The sequence below is a fragment of the Salmo salar genome, chromosome ssa10 (genome assembly GCF_905237065.1).
Source record: "Salmo salar chromosome ssa10, Ssal_v3.1, whole genome shotgun sequence".
NCBI classification, from domain to species: domain Eukaryota; kingdom Metazoa; phylum Chordata; class Actinopteri; order Salmoniformes; family Salmonidae; genus Salmo; species Salmo salar.
In genome coordinates, this window is record NC_059451.1 from 113,181,982 (window position 1) to 113,199,485 (window position 17,504).

General features: G+C 41.8%; 1 protein-coding gene across 3 annotated transcripts in view; it reads left to right on the top strand.

Annotated features, from left to right (window-relative positions):
* Positions 1 to 17,504, top strand: part of mgat4c (mgat4 family member C) — a 207,065-nt gene that overhangs the window by 81,906 nt on the left and 107,655 nt on the right. For all 3 annotated transcript variants that reach the window (XM_014125695.2, XM_045688449.1, XM_014125692.2), the window contains exon 2: positions 13,144 to 13,208. The gene's annotated coding sequence lies outside the window, so the exon portion shown is untranslated. The remainder of the gene's footprint in view (positions 1 to 13,143; positions 13,209 to 17,504) is intronic.

Below are 17,504 nucleotides of genomic sequence, written 5' to 3' on the forward strand. Positions count from 1 at the left end.
AAGCTCATCATTTATGTCCAAAAATCTCCGTCTCGTTAGCACATGATGTAAGCCAGCCGGACTTCTCGTCATGAACGAGGGGAAAAAATATATTTCCGTTCGTTCAAACATGTCAAACGTTGTATAGCATAAATCATTAGGGCCTTTTTAACCAGAACATGAATAATATTCAAGGTGGACGAATGCATACTCTTTTATAACGTATTGGAACGAGGGTACCCAACATGAACTCGCGCGCCAGGTGTCTAATGGGACATCATCGTTCCATGGCTCTTGTTCGGTCAGATCTCCCTCCAGAAGACTCAAAAGACTTTGTAAAGGCTGGTGACATCTAGTGGAAGCAATAGGAAGTGCCAAAATATTCCTAAACCCCTGTGTTTTTCAATGGGATAGGTTTAAAGTCAATACAACACATCAGGTATCCACTTCCTGTCAGAAAATGTCTCAGGGTTTTGCCTGCCAAATGAGTTCTGTTATACTCACAGACACCATTCAAACAGTTTTAGAAACTTTAGAGTGTTTTCTATCCATATATAATAAGTATATGCATATTCTAGTTACTGGGTAGGATTAGTAACCAGATTAAATCGGGTACATTTTTTTTATCCAGACGTGCAAATGCTGCCCCCTAGCCCCAACAGGTTAAGCAATGGCTTTTTTCTGGCCATTCTTTCGTAAAGCCCAGCTCTGTGGAGTGTACGACTTAAAGTCGTCCTATGGACAGATACTCCAATCTCTGCTGTGGAGCTTTACAGCTCCTTCAGGGTTATCTTTGGTCTCTTCGTTGCCTCTCTGATTAATGCCCTCCTTGCCTGGTCCGTGAGTTTTGGTGGGTGGCCCTCTCTTTGCAGATTTATTGTGGTGCCATATTCTTTCCATTTAAAAAATATATATTTAATGGTGCTCCGTGGGATGTTCAAAGTTTCTGATATTTTTTTATAACCCAACCTTGATCTGTACTTCTCCACAACTTTGTCCCTGACCTGTTTGGAGAGCTCCTTGATCTTCATGGTGCCCCTTGCTTAGTGGTGTTGAGATCATGTGACAGATCATGTGATACTTAAGTAAAGTCCACCTGTGTGCAATCTAACTAATTATGTGACTTCTGAAGGTAATTTGTTGCACCAGATCTTATTTAGGGGCTTCATAGCAAAGGGGGTGAATACTTATGCATGCACCACTTTTCCGTTTTTATTTTTTCATTATTTTGTATGTCCATTACATGAAATCCAAATAAAAATCCATTTACATTACAAGTTGTAATGCAATAAAATAGGAAAAATGCCAAGGGAATGAATACTTTTGCAAGGCGTTGTAGCTAACGTTAAGTTAGCTGTCTAGCTAGTTCAAATAATGACAATATCCTATAGCTGACAACGTCTTAACTTTAGCTAATTTGTATTAATTATTACAGGAAAATAAAGTCACAATAAGATCATTATTTAGCTCACCATTTAAGTTAATGGTGAGCTAATTACAGAAAATAGCTTATGGATGTAATTGTGACAAAATAAAAGCTGGGCATTTTACCAGAGCATTTTAGAACTTGGACACTGTCTCATTGTTCTAATGTTATATATCCTAATTTGACTTTGGTGCAGGTCATGTTGTTCTTCACATTTCCATCTCTGGTAAACACACACTATATCAAATCAAATCTAAGTTTATTTGTCACATGCACAGGATACAGAAGGTGTAAACTGTACAGTGAAATGGTTACTTGCATAGTGGTCTATGTCTTTTGTTCAGACATGGCACTAGCTAGCTAAACAGTTAACCATAATCCCAACTCGTAATGTTACTACCCTGCATGAATCTGAAGGTAGCTAACCAACTAGGTTCAATGTTAGCTAGCTAGCAAACATTAGGCTATAACTAGCAATGCAAATGGCTCTATTACTAGCAATGCAAATGGTAATATTACTGCAAAGATCATACATGTATCATTAGCTAGTGAGACAGCCAGCTAACATTAGCTAGCTAGCTAACAGTACGCTTTAACTTGCAATAAAACTTACTTTCTAACAAAATGAAAAATGTATAATATCTGAAAATGTAGCTAGCTAGACTCTCTTACCCGTAAAGATGGATGAACTCTTCTCCCGCTCTTTCACGAATGCCATGGTTGCACTTAGTTTAAAGACATAATCTAGAGACAGGTGTTTTATACAACAGCCTTCTGTGTGTTCTCTTTTCGACTCCCTCCTAAGCTATCATACTCTGCTTCCACCGGGCATTCCACTGATTTTAAAACTCGTTCCTCCAGAAAGTGGAGGGCAACACTTTTGCAGTTCTTCGTGATATTAAAAAAAGCAGCATTAGAAAGGATGGCCTACACATACTGAGCAGATCATGTTATAGACAGAAGCGTCCTACATGGCAGACCAATCCAAACTCATCTCTTGGCATGTCCAGCCCATCCATTATCTCAGCAAATCATGGCTTGCTTTTTTCCTGACTTTTTTCATGGCTAAACCAACTAGGCTCGTAATGTAACAATTGTATTTATATTTACAGATGTCATACAAGTTTGTTAGTAAGGCACATGAAAGTTCACATGTTCGAGAAGGCATTTCTGCCAAGAAATGCATTTTGATAAAAAATGTATGTTAAAATGTCTCTCCTGTGAAGTACTGACGTATGACATACGCCTAGTTTCCTGAACCGAGTCACATGTAGTAATTTACTGTAACAGTTTCACCACGTATGGCCTAACCCTAGATGTTAAACTAATGATGATGTATGAACCTGTATAGACATCAGCCAGGGTTTCAAGACCTCTGTTCCGTCCTGTTGTTTTCAGGCAAAAGTCATGCTGCTCGGTTAGAGAGATCAACAGCTGTAGTGTTGTACCTGTATACTTGATTATATGTGACTCACCACCTGGACTTGGTCTTATGTAGCAAAATTCGAAATTGTGTTTTTTACATTGGATAAAAGTAGCTACTCAGAGCTACAAAATGGTATACCACACACTGCATTTTTGAGGAACAATGGGAAAGTAATTCTGCTTTGAAAGTTGATCAACTTGTATACTCACTTTTGAGAAAATGGCCTTTGAATGTTTTGGTGTCTAGTGAAGAGCTCTTCTTTGTCTACATTCAGTATCGTTCACACCCTCTTAAGCTTTAGCCCCACCCATCTTGCTTCGCTCTTGGAGCATTTACATTGCACACTTGACGCTCTGGCCGATGATTTGTTTACCTCTAGATAGCCTAACCAGCTTTTCTGGCAACAATTTCATTACACTTTTTTGCCGACATTTATTGACACCGGCCATATTCAATGGGTGTAATAACATCATACATCTAACGTTTGCTAGCTAGCTAACAGTACACTTTAGCTTAAACATGTAGCTAGCTAGCTAGGTAAACAATGAACCTAGGTAGATAAACAATGTGTAAGATCACACATGTCACGTAACGTTAGCTAACGAGTCAGCCAACTAACATTATCTAGTTAAACAACAATGAACATTGTGCCAAATCATGTCGTTACTACCCTGCATGAATTTGCTGGGAAGTAACCAACCAGGTTCAATGTTAGCTAGCTAACATTAGGCTCTAACTAGTAAAGCAAACAGCTCTGGGATACCAATAATAACGTGATACATGTAACGTTAGCTAGGGAGCCAGCCAGCTAACTTTAGCTAGCTAGCTTACAGTACACTTTAGCTTAAGACATGTAGCTAGCTAGCTAGGTAAACAATGAACCTATCTTGGTAAACAACGTGTAAGATCCCACAAGTCATGTAACGTTAGCTAACAAACCAGCTAGCTAACATTAGCTAGTTAAACAACAATAAACATAGTGCCAAATCATGTTGTTACTACCCTGCATGTATCTGCTGTGAGCTAACCAACTAGGTTCAATGTTAACTAGCTAACATTAGGCTCTAACTAGCAAAGCAAACGGTTCTGGGATACGAATAATAACGTAATACACGTAACGTTAGCTAGGGAGCCAGCCAGCTAATGTTAGCTAGCTAGCTAACAGTACACTTCAGCTTGAAATGAAACCACTTCCTGTCAAAATTAGAAACGTGTAATATCTGAAAATGCAGCTAGCTAGACTATCTTACCTGTATACATCATCATACATGATGGACGTGTCTCCCTGCCATGCCATGGTTGCCCTTAGTTTGAAGATGTAATCCGGAGACAGGTGTTTTCTCCATCTCTTTAGCTTTCATATTTTGATTCCACTGATTTCAAAACTCGATCCTCCAGAAAGTGGAGAGCAACACTTACGCAGCTCCACTACACGATACATAAAAAAAATCTGCATTCGACAGGATTACCAACACAGACCAGCCTTCCCTGTAGCTCAGTTGGTAGAGCATGGTGTTTGCAACGCATGGTGTTTGCAATGCAAGGGTTGTGGGTTTGATTCCCACGGGGGGGCCATGTATGAAATGTATGCATTCACTACTGTAAGTCGCTCTGGATAAGAGCGTCTGCTAAATGAACAAAAATGTAAATATAGACAGAAGCCTTCTTTATGGCAGACCAATCCGAACTCCTCTCTTGGCATGTCCAGCTCACTCATTATCTCAGCCAATCATGGTTACTGGGATGGTTGCTGACTTTTTCTGTGGCTTAACTTCTCTATGGCCGGCGGGACGAAATCGTCCCACCTACGTAACAGCCAGTGGAATCCCGTGGCGCGTTATTCAAATACCTTAGAAATGCTATTACTTCAATTTCTCAAACATATGACTATTTTACACCATTTTAAAGACAAGACTCTCGTTAATCTAACCACACTGTCCGATTTCAAAAAGGCTTTACAACGAAAGCAAAACATTAGATTATGTCAGCAGAGTACCCAGCCAGAAATAATCAGACACCCATTTTTCAAGCTAGCATATAATGTCCCAAAAACCCAGAAGACAGCTAAATGCAGCACTAACCTTTGATGATCTTCATCAGATGACACACCTAGGACATTATGTTATACAATACATGCATGTTTTCTTCAATCAAGTTCATATTTATATCAAAAACCAGCTTTTTACATTAGCATGTGACGTTCAGAACTAGCATACCCCTCGCAAACTTCCGGTGAATTTACTAAAAATGTACTAAATTACTCACGATAAACGTTCACAAAAAGCATAACAATTATTTTAAGAATTATAGATACAGAACTCCTCTATGCACTCGATATGTCCGATTTTAAAATAGCTTTTCCGTGAAAGCACATTTTGCAATATTCTCAGTAGATAGCCCGGCATCGCAGGGCTAGCTATTTAGACACCCAGCAAGTTTAGCACTCACCAAAGTCAGATTTACTATAAGAAAAATGTTATTACCTTTGGTGTTCTTCGTCAGAATGCACTCCCAGGACTTCTACTTCAATAACAAATGTTGATTTGGTCCCAAATAATCCATTGTTATGTCCAAATAACGGCGTTTTGTTCGTGCGTTCAAGACACTATCCGAAAGGGTAAATAAGGGTGACGAGCATGGCACATTTCGTGACAAAAGAATTCTAAATATTCCATTACCGTACTTCGAAGCATGTCAACCTCTGTTTAAAATCCATTTTTATGCCATTTTTCTCGTAAAAAAGCGATAATATTCTGACCGGGAATCTGCGTTTAGGTAAAAAGAGGAAAGAAAATAAAGCACGGGGTCGACTCGTGCACGCGCCTAAGCCCATTGTCCTCTGATCGGCCACTTGCCAAAAGCGTAAATGTGTTTCAGCCTGGGGCTGCCTCGATATCATTCAGCTTTTTCCCGGGCTCTGAGAGCCTATGGGAGCCGTAGGAAGTGTCACGTTACAGCAAAGATCCTCAGTCTTCAATAAAAAGAGCCAAGATGAACAACAACTTGTCAGACAGGCCACTTCCTGTAAGGAATCTTCTCAGGTTTTTGCCTGCCATATGAGTTCTGTTATACTCACAGACACCATTCAAACAGTTTTAGAAACTTTAGGGTGTTTTCTATCCAAAGCCAATAATTATATGCATATTCTAGTTACTGGGCAGGAGTAGTAACCAGATTAAATCGGGTACGTTTTTTATCCGGCCGTGTCAATACTGCCCCCTACCCCCAACAGGTTAACCAACAAGGTTCGTAATTGAATTTTTTTATTCGTTTTTACATATGGCATACAAGTTGGTTATTAAGGCACATGAAAGTTCACAGGCATTTCTGCCAGAAAACGCATTTTGATAACCCCCCCCCCCCAAAAAAAAAACCTTTAAAATGGCTCTCCTGTGAAGTCGGGACTTGCAATATTCGCATAGTTTCCTGAAATGGGTCACATATGTACTATTGTTATTATTACTACTGAAATTAACTGTATTTCATTAACCTCATTGCATTATACTGTATTTACTGAAATGCTGTACCACTATAATGCTTTGGCAATATCTACAAATTGTATTTCATGCCAATAACGCAATCTGAATTTGAATTTGATCTTAACAAGCCAAAGAGACTACCTCCAGAGAGGTAGACAGAGAGAGACAGATAAAGCGACAAAGGAAAAGAGAGCGAGGAAGCAGTAGATCATTTGGAGAAATGAATGAATAAATTGGAGGCGATGTCGACGCTGGTGATCCTCACAGCACTGAGACATTATTGATTTCTAAAGAGAAAATGCTTTCTTTATGCACCCAGAGAGCTTCTCTCTCTCTCTCTCTCTCTCTCTCTCTCTCTCTCTCTCTCTCTCTCTTCTTGCCAACTCTACCAATCCACCTCTTTCTCCCTCTATTTCTCTGTCTTTATCATTTTCTCTGCCTTTCCTCCTCTCTCTCACCATGTTTCTCTCTCTCTTTCCCCCTCTTGCTCTTTCTTCCTCTCCCTTTCTTTCCCTCTCTCTAAGGAAGTTAGCTAGAAAAGAGGCAAGATAACAGGTAAAACCTGAACTACAACAAAGGCCTAGCTGCTTTGTCTAGCCCAGCCCAGCCTAGCCCAGTAGCAGCGCCGGTGGTCTAGCGGGGGCTGGGGAACAACACTGGTTGGGGAACCAAAGGCATGTCTCCACCATCTGCTCCTTTTAACAGAAAGCTGTGAATCAGCTCTTTAATTTCTGAAGGAGGGGAGTGCAGCGCATCCCCAAAGCTCTTTATCTGCAGGGATGGAAACAGCAGAGAATCAAAACGGAGATGGAAATCTCCATAGATAACCAAAGAAATGAAGCAGGGCTCACTGTTAGTGCTCATGACAAGGCTATGTCGTAAACAGGGTAAACCTAACTTTCTGGGACTGAACTTGCAGTTGTTATCAGGTTATTTTACATTCTAATGGCCTGGGTGGAATTTTTCACATGGGTGGGCAAGGTTTTATCAAACTGATTTTTTTGCACCATCTGAAAATGTTTACCTGGAATATTGAATGCAGTAATGTAATCTGTGTGTGTGTGTGTGAGTGTCAGGTGTGTGTGTGGCTCTGTGTGTGTGTGTGTTTAGGTGAAGCTACCATCCTGGGAGAGTGTGTGTAAGTGTGTGTCGCCTGCCTCGGTGCTGGGTGATAGCGCTGCAAAGTTATCAGCTCTTTTCATTTCTGGGTTGACACTGTCAGTGAAGGATTTGGAGGTGAGGTGAGTAGCTGTGGATTAAAGATCATATCAAAGCCAGGAAGGGGGAAGATAGGGGGTGAAGCTGCAGTTCCTGCAGATGGGGAGAGAGAGAGCACCAAGTTTCCTAGTTGATCAGAGTTGCAGGGTGGCAGAGACTGTGATGAAGATTGTTGCGAGGTGTGTGGTACGTGCATCAGAGAAATAGAATGTATGGCTTTTACATTCAAGGACATCGAGAAACACTGCTTTACTTAACTGAGGGAAGTTGCTGTTGTTGGAGGGTGTACAGCAACAACCAACAAAACAATAACAACTCGACTTCTAAAGATATTGTGAGGGAGTTTTGTGAAGGAGTGCATCTTTGGTGAGACAGAAGAAATCCATTTTAATGTTTGAGCTTTACAGGGTTTAGAGAATGAAGAAATGTGTTCCCCTTGGATAGCCATATCCAAGAATCGCTTAGCAATGAGACGATTAAGTGCACACATTAATCCAGGAGTCAGAGCAATCTTGTAATCCACTCAGTATGCTAATTGCCTTTTCTTTTCCAGCAAAGGAGTTTACAGGCCATTAAATGGCACTGAGCAGTTGACAAAGGATAGCCAACATGTTTCTCCACCCACTCTCTCTCTCTATTTCTCTATTTCTCTCTCTATTGCTCTATTTGTCGTTCTCTCTCTCTCTTTCTCTTGGTCGTTCTCTGTCTTCTCTCTCTCTTGTTCTCTATTTCTCTCTCCTTGTTCTCTCTCTCCTCATTCTCTCTCTCTCTCTCTCTTTCACACTCCTGCTCTATTTCTTACTTGGATGGGAGCTGTTGCACACCCACACTTCAATTCCCTCAATCTTCTAGGAAGAAAATCAGAATTGGTATTAGGTATCCTATGTCCTGATCAAATAGCATGGTTGCACTTAAGATTCTGACATTTCTCTTTGGAACACTTTGAGCTTCAAGGACTTGGGAGAGGTTTCTGCAGAGTGTGGACAGTGTTTCCCACAGCTCTGAGGTTGTAACCAGGGATTTTTCTGCTATTGAAATCCTTGGGAGGTGCCAGGTTTCCTCCAGACGTGACGCTTGGCATTCAGGCCAAAGATTTCAATCTTGGTTTCATAAGACCGGAGTATCTTGTTTCTCATGGTCTGAGAGTCTTTAGGTGCCTATTGGCAATCTCCAAGGCTGAAATGTGCCTATTCCTGAGGAGTGGCTTCCATCTGGCCACTCTACCATAAAGGCCTGATTGGTGGAGTGCTGCAGAGATGGTTGTCCTTCTGGACGGTTCTCCCAACTCCACAGAAGATCTCTGGAGCTCTGTCAGAGTGACCATCGGGTTCTTGGTCACCTCCCTGACCAAGGCCCATCTCCCCCGATTGCTTAGACGGCCAGCTCTAGGAAGAGTCTTGGTGCCACAACTTTGGAAGTATGCTTGGGGTCATTGTCCATTTGGAAGACCCATTTGCGACCAAGCTTTAACTTCCTGACTGATGTCTTGAGATGTTGCTTCAATATATCCACATCATTTTCCTGCCTCATCATGCCATCTATTTTGTGAAGTGCACCAGTCCCTCATTCAGCAAAGCACCCCCACAACATGATGCTGCCACCCCCATGCTTCACGGTTGAGATGGTGTTCTTTGCCTTGCAAGCCTCCCCCTTTTTCCTCTAAACATAATGATGGTCATTATGGCCAAACAGTTCTATTTTTGTTTTGTCAGACCAGAGGACATTTCTCCAAAAAGTACGATCTTTGTCCCCATGTGCATTTGCAAACCGTAGTCTGGCTTTTTTATGGCGGTTTTGGAGCGAACCAAACTTGTGGAGGTCTACCATTTTTTTTCTGAGGTCTTGGCTGATTTCTTAAACAGCATTATCGTTACAGAGGCACACCTTGTGCTGGGGACAATAAAACGCCACTCTAAAATGTGCCGTTTGTCACACAACACAATGCCACAGATGTCTCAAGATTTTAGGGAGCGTACAATTGGCATGCTGACTGCATGAATGTCCACTAGAGCTGTTGACAGAGAATTTAATGTTAATTTCTCTACCATAATCCGCCTCCAATGTCATTTTAGAGAATTTGTTAGTACGTCCAACTGACCTGACAACCACAGACCATGTGTACGGCTTCGTGTGGGCGAGCGGTTTGATGATGCTAATGTTTTGAACAGAGTGCCCCATGGTGGCGGTGGGGTTATGGTATGGGGAGGCATAAGCTACGGACAAGAAACACATGCATTGCATTTTATCGATGGCAATTTAAATGCACAGAGATACCGTGACGAGATCCTGAGGCCCATTGTCGTGCCATTCATCCATTGCCATCACCTCTTGTTTCATCATGATAATGCACAGCCCCTTGTCGCAAGGATCTGTACCCAATTCCTGGATCTGAAAATGTCCCAGTACTTCAATGTCCTGCATACACACCAGACATGTCACCCATTGAGCATGTTTGGAATGCTCTGGATCGACGTGTACAACAGCGTGTTCCAGTTCCCACCAATATCCAGCAACTTCGCAAAGCCATTGAAGAGGAGTGGGACAACATTCCACAAGCTATAATCAACAGCCTGATCAACTCTATGCGAAGGAGATGTGTCGCACTGCATGGGGCAAATCGTGATCACACAAGATGTTGACTGGTTTTCTGATCCATGCCCCTACCATTTTTTTTGGTATCAATGACCAATACAAATACAAATACAAATACAAATACAGATGCATATCTGTATTCCCAGTCATGTGAAATCCATAGATTAGGGACTTATTTATTTATTTAAATTGACTGATTTCCTTATATGAACTGTAACTCAGTAAAAGCTTTAACATTGTTGCATGTTGCGTTTCTAGTTTTTTTTCAGTATATTTTGTTTATAAATATATATATTTGATTTTATATATATATATATATATATATATATTTATATATATATATTTAAAAAATATATATATATTTAAAAAATATATATTTTCGGGATGGTAAAATGTTTCCAGTGTAAACTTAAACGACTAAAAGCAAATATAAGGTATGTAGGAAAGATAATGGACCTATATATTTTTTTATAATATAATCTTTGAAAACGAACAATCACTATAATAAAGCTAGACAGTCAGGGAGAATTAAAAATTACAAAAACCAATGGATTTAGCAGAATAGATTTATTATGTTTGAGCAAAAGAACACAGCATTAACCATGTCAAAATGCATAGAATTCCAAGAAATGTGCTTAAAAACTGCAACATTTGCTTTCAGCTGCATGGCAAATTAAAAAATGTATCTACACTGCCAAGATGGGGGCCTTTAAAATTTGATATAAAATTCAGCCACGGTCCGACTGCTTCCACGCCCCATGCCACACCCACCACCTAGACCCTTTTTTGGTCCAGAAAACCCATGGTAACTTTGGTCTGTATCTGACCGCAGTACAATTTATGAAAGAGAAAGAGAGCTAATGTCTCCTACTATCCCACTCTTTCTCTTTCTCCTATTGTTCCACTATCACTCTCTCTCAGCACTCTTTTTCTCCTCTCTCCATTCACTAGAGGTTTACTAAGGTAAAGTATACCATTCACACTGCACCTCCGCCTGCCTACTACTATGTGGTCTTCAAGTGGCCACAGCATTGAGTCGACATGATGGATGTTGTTTCAAACCAGGTTTCTCGCTACACTGATAAAACAGACGTGTCAAAACAAGCTGGCTGGCATTGTATGCAGATAACGATAGTCACAGATTAGGATACGATTTGTGCTTTTTGTTCATTTGTGGAGCCAACTGCCAGGGAATGTGACGGATGACTTAAAGTGACAATGCCGGCATGAAGCCTAAACTGCAAATGTGCTCGGTAATGACCAGAGTGTGTTTTGGAGATGCCACTAATGAGTGTGGCCATTAGGCACAAATTACGTTATAAAACCTGGGGAGTTAGGGCTGTTAGGGCTGAGTTAGGGCTGTGCTGGCTGGGAGAAATGGCTGTTACACCTCTCCATTGATTTATTGGATGACCTCCATGATCATAAACTGGTTGTCTCTCATATTCATCAGAAATGAACAGTTTCAATACAGGCCTAAAAAGAGAGAGATAAGAGACACTGAAGCTAGCAGCAGCCAATGTTTATATTTGTTGGGTTCTCCTGTGCAGGGAGCTTCCTTCCTTTCGTGATCTCTACTGTAATCTAAGCTTTGTCATACATCACATGATAACCTCAGGGTATCTTTTAGCATCTGGAGAGGTGGTGCTAGGTCACGATATGATGCTCTCTGGCTCCAGGAAGGGAAGGCAGGTCCACGGTGTGTGTGGGTGGGGGTTGGGAGGTAGGGAGGTGGGGCAGTTGGAGGTTGTGTGTGGGTGGATGAAAACCCAACGTCTCTGCGACTGCTCACTGAATGGAAATCAGGATAGACTCGAGGATGGGGGAGGAATGAGACTAAAATTTATGAACACGGGCTAAACCGAAATGGATAGTTAAAGGTATGTTCTAGTTTTCAGTAGTCCTGAATATTGAAAGGGGGAAAGATATCTGTCTTAACCATCAGACATATCAGAATAATTGAATCACCTCAAAAGGAAAATGTGAAGTAATTTGGTTTTGTTACCATGAATGATCTTGGTCTAGGGATGTACTTACAGTTGTATTTTACAAAGATGATTCCAATTTTCTTAAGTAATCCCAGCAAACCAACGTTCTGTGAATGTTTCTAGTTCATTAGGTTGCCCAAAAAGTCCTAATAACACAAATACTGTCAAGTTGTACTGATGATTGTACAATGATTGTATAAAACATTCACTATGTTGCAAGAACATTCCCAGAATACATTTTGTTATTACATTACCTGGAAACCTAATAAGAACTTTAGGGGAATTTTCTGTGGTGGTTGTTATAGATGTAGTGCACAACATTTTTGTAAATGTTAGGATAACATTCCAAGGATATTTCATTTAACCCCCCCCCCAAAAAAATAATAAATATATATATGTTTTTAGGATGTTACCAGCTTAGTGTTAGATAACACCCTAACTAGAAGTTCATGTGAATGTTAGCTAATGTCCTGCGAATGTTCCTGGTTTTCTGGGGTTATACTCAACTCATTTTTCCTGTGTTATTACTATATGGTTGCATACCAGCTAAAGCACCATTTTAAAAGGTTGGACAGAGCTTAGAAATGTGTTCTTAACTGATTTTCCTGGTTAAATAAAGGTTTAATAACAAAATAAAGAAGTTTAAAAACAAGGCTGAAAGACCAACCGAAGGGAAGATCAAACAACTCTGAAAATGAGGTCATTTCCACACATCCTTTGATCTGTCCATTTTTCATGTAGGAGACAAATGGTATACAGAGGGATCTATCATAGCGACCAGCTTTAAGCCCCCAAAATTACAAACAAACTAAAGGCGAAGGATCGATAGAGAGTGTCTCACGGAATGATGAACTGGCACTTCGGGGTGGGGGAAAATCAATGTCTCTCATTCTCTTTCTTCTCTCTCTCTTTCTCTCCCTCTCTCTCTCTTTCGCACCACCACACACTAGTGTTTTACTGTGTGTTTACTGAGTCTGTGTGGGTTTTCTTACCACAGTGATTTAACATCCAAATGTTTATTTTTCCCTTTTCTAGCATCGACACTTTGACCTGTGAGAGAGAGGAGAGTCCTATAATGGCCCATAGGATAAGCAGTAAAAGTAAGTACATCAGGATGGATTTACTATCTTAGTGACCCACTCCCTGGTCTCCATACTGTGGTTCATTAAAAGTGGGTTTTAAAATATATACTGTATGTTGATCAATATTGCATTACAGTTAGGGCTGTGATGGTCATGGAATTTTGGATGACGGTTATTGGTCAGCCAAATGACCGTGGTCACCGTTATAATAATTTGTATAGCTCCTGACTGCATGTGCTGCTGCAGAAAGGAGGCATTACCTAGGCAACCAAAGACTCATTTGCTACAACACCTTGCTTGTTTCAGCAAGGAGAAACAAAGTTTCATCATGTTGTAAAGAGTCCATGTAACTGCGGGAATGGACTCAACCGCAAAAATCCCCGGCCGTCCCTTCTTCACTCAGCTATTCGTCCAGTTTGCGGTTTCTTTTATTTTCATTACGGTCTTCATCCATGATTGTCAGTTACACGATTACACGGTCATTCTTCCAGCCTTAATTCTTCCAGCCTTAATTGCGATCTTTAAATCTCCGCATTTAACATACGAAATACAACTAAAAGGGAAACAGGGAATGCTGTGTAATGTAAGAAAATGGCTGACCGTGAGACGGGACGTATACAGTATTATCTTGTAGGATTTCCCTGGCTACTATAACCACATTATGATCTGTCATGTAGTAGAGGAAAGACCTAGTAGCTCTGTGAATATCTATGTTTCCTGTGAGAGATGTGCCTGATTGCAAAGGGAGCGGTACTTTACCACCTTGACAACTGTCAGGAGACACATTATACAAAAAAGCTCTGCTCAAGTGTGTGTGTGTGTGTGTGTGTGTGTGTGTGTGTGTGTGTGTGTGTGTGTGTGTGTGTGTGCTATTCTATATGTTTGGAATATTGCTGCATCCTTGGTGTGTGTTTGCCTGTGTGTGTGTGTGTGTGTGTGTGTGTGTGTGTGTGTGTGTGTGTGTGTGTGTGTGTGTGTGTGTGTGTGTGTGTGTGTGTGTGTGTGTGTGTGTGTGTGTGTGTGTGTGTGTGTTTGTGTGTGTGTGCTATTCTATATGTTTGGAATATTGCTGGATCCTTGGTGTGTGTTTGCCTGTGTGTGTGTGTGTGTGTGTGTGTGTGTGTGTGTGTGTGTGTGTGTGTGTGTGTGTGTGTGTGTGTGTGTGTGTGTGTGTGTGTGTGTGTGTGTGTGTGTGTGTGTGTGCTCCCTACTCAATGTACTCGTGTGAAATTTGTGTGTGCCGACTGTTTGTGTGCCCGTGTGTGTGTGCACCTATAGTATGTGTGTGCATGCGTGCATGCATGCTTATGTGTGTTTGTTTGCTGAATGTTTCTTTGCCTATGCGTCTATGTGCGTTTGTGAGTGATTGAGTGGGTGAGTGTGTATTACTTGTTTGTGCGGTACAGTATTTGTTTCTGTGTGTGTCGGTCATGGGCGTAGCCTGGTTTCTGGCAGCAGTGTGATGTGGGCGAAAGCTCCAGTTCTTTCGCAAGGCAGCGTTGTCAGCACTGGAGAGCTCCTCCTATGAGACCGCTCAAGTTCCCCCATAAGGCAGCGCTGGCAGCACTGGAGAGCTCCTCCTGTCATTCATGCCATCTGAAATTTGGGCTGTGAGATGAAGCAGGAGACAGGTATCCGTCGGAGGGCCTCTTTCTTCTCTGAGCCGGGGGAATCGAAGCGAGGAGGGCTGGTTTGTGGTGTGTGTGTGTCTGCGTGCGGACGCGTGTGTGTGTGATGCTAGTGAAATATTCATACATGAGTGGGGTTTGACAAGCTCCACTTGACACTTTCATACTCATTTTCATCTCTCACTGTTCATCACAACACTCCAGTGGAACACTGTTCTCTTGACATGTATAGTTGTTGTTGGTTGCCTACAGTTTAACATGTAGTTATACAGTATGTTGTCGTGACTGAAGTAAGAGTACCACATACAATTCAGTGTCTAGATACAGTATACAGTATGCAGGATAGTATCTATTCTGATGCCTAGTCACTTTACCCTGCCTTCATGTACATATCTACCTCCAATTCCTCGTATTCCTGCACATTGATCTGGTACTGGTACTGCCTGTATATAGCTCCACATTGATCTGATACTTCCTGTATATAGCTCCATTCTTGTGTGTTTTATTCCTCTTGTGTTACTATTTTAATTTGTATTTTATTTATGTGTGTACTCTGCATCATTGGGAAGGGCTTGTACTCAGGCATTTCATGGTAAAGTCTAAACCCGCTGTATTCGGCTCTTGTGACCAACACAATTTGATTTAGTTTTTGTATTCAGTATTTATTTTCATTAGTTTTATTTAACCTTTATTTTAACAGGGAAGACATATTGAGACCTCGGTCTCTTTTACAAATGCACCCTGCATATAAAACATAAATATATGTATTAAATTCCAAGATGGCGTAGCAGTCGGACGTGTGTTTTTGTCTTGTTCCTTCCTGTCCCTTGTAAAAATCGTTTTTCCTTGTTTTTTTTCCCGTATATATACTGCTCAAAAAAATAAAGGGAACACTAAAATAACATATCCTAGATCTGAATGAATGAAATAATCTTATTAAATACTTTTTTCTTTACATAGTTGAATGTGCTGACAACAAAATCACACAAAAATAATCAATTGAAATCCAATTTATCAACCCATGGAGGTCTGGATTTGGAGTCACACTCAAAATTAAAGTGGAAAACCACACTACAGGCTGATCCAACTTTGATGTAATGTCCTTAAAACAAGTCAAAATGAGGCTCAGTAGTGTGTGTGGCCTCCACGTGCCTGTATGACCTCCCTACAACGCCTGGGCATGCTCCTGATGAGGTGGCGGATGGTCTCCTGAGGGATCTCCTCCCAGACCTGGACTAAAGCATCCGCCAACCCCTGGACAGTCTGTGGTGCAACGTGGCGTTGGTGGATGGATCGAGACATGATGTCCCAGATGTGCTCAATTGGATTCAGGTCTGGGGAACGGGCGGGCCAGTCCATAGGATCAATGCCTTCCTCTTGCAGGAACTGCTGACACACTCCAGCCACATGAGGTCTAGCATTGTCTTGCATTAGGAGGAACCCAGGGCCAACCGCACCAGCATATGGTCTCACAAGGGGTCTGAGGATCTCATCTCGGTACCTAATGGCAGTCAGGCTTCCTCTGGCGAGCACATGGAGGGCTGTGCGGCCCCCCAAAGAAATGCCACCCCACACCATGACTGACCCACCGCCAAACCGGTCATGCTGGAGGATGTTGCAGGCAGCAGAACATTCTCCACGGCGTCTCCAGACTCTGTCACGTCTGTCACATGTGCTCAGTGTGAACCTGCTTTCATCTGTGAACAGCACAGGGCGCCAGTGGCGAATTTGCCAATCTTGGTGTTCTCTGGCAAATGCCAAATGCACGGTGATGGGCTGTAAGCACAACCCCCACCTGTGGACGTCGGGCCCTCATACCACCATCATGGAGTCTGTTTCTGACCGTTTGAGCAGACACATGCACATTTGTGGCCTGCTGGAGGTCATTTTGTAGGGCTCTGGCAGTGCTCCACCTGCTCCTCCTTGCACAAAGGCGGAGGTAGCGGTCCTGCTGCTGGGTTGTTGCCCTCCTACGGCCTCCTCCACATCTCCTGATGTACTGGCCTGTCTCCTGGTAGTGCCTCCATGCTCTGGACACAAAGGCCAACAGACACAGCAAACCTTCTTGCCGCAGCTCGCATTGATGTGCCATCCTGGATGAGCCGCGCTACCTGAGCCACTTGTGTGGGTTGTAGACTTCATCTCATGCTACCACTAGAGTGAAAGCACCGCCAGCATTCAAAAGTGACCAAAACATCAGCCAGGAAGCATAGGAACTGAGAAGTGGTCTGTGGTCACCACCTGCAGAACCACTCCTTTATTGGGGGTGTCTTGCTAATTGCCTATAATTTCCACCTGTTGTCTATTCCATTTGCACAACAGCATGTGAAATGTATTGTCAATCAGTGTTGCTTCCTAAGTGGACAGTTTGATTTCACAGAAGTGTGATTGACTTGGAGTTACATTGTGTTGTTTAAGTGTTCCCTTTATTTTTTTGAGCAGTGTATATTTAATATTTTAATATCACTTTCTATCTACGAACTGAATATACTCTCCTGCAACCCACCTCACCCAATGTGGTATGGATCTGCTATTTTTATACTTAAGAACTCATCAACTCATCAAAATCTAGCCAGCTAACTGGCTACCAGCTAACTGGCTACTAGTTAGCTATGGCCCGCTAGCTGTCTAAAGTACATCGGACTGTTAGCTTAAGAGGCCCATAGGACAAATTCTTTGGCCACTA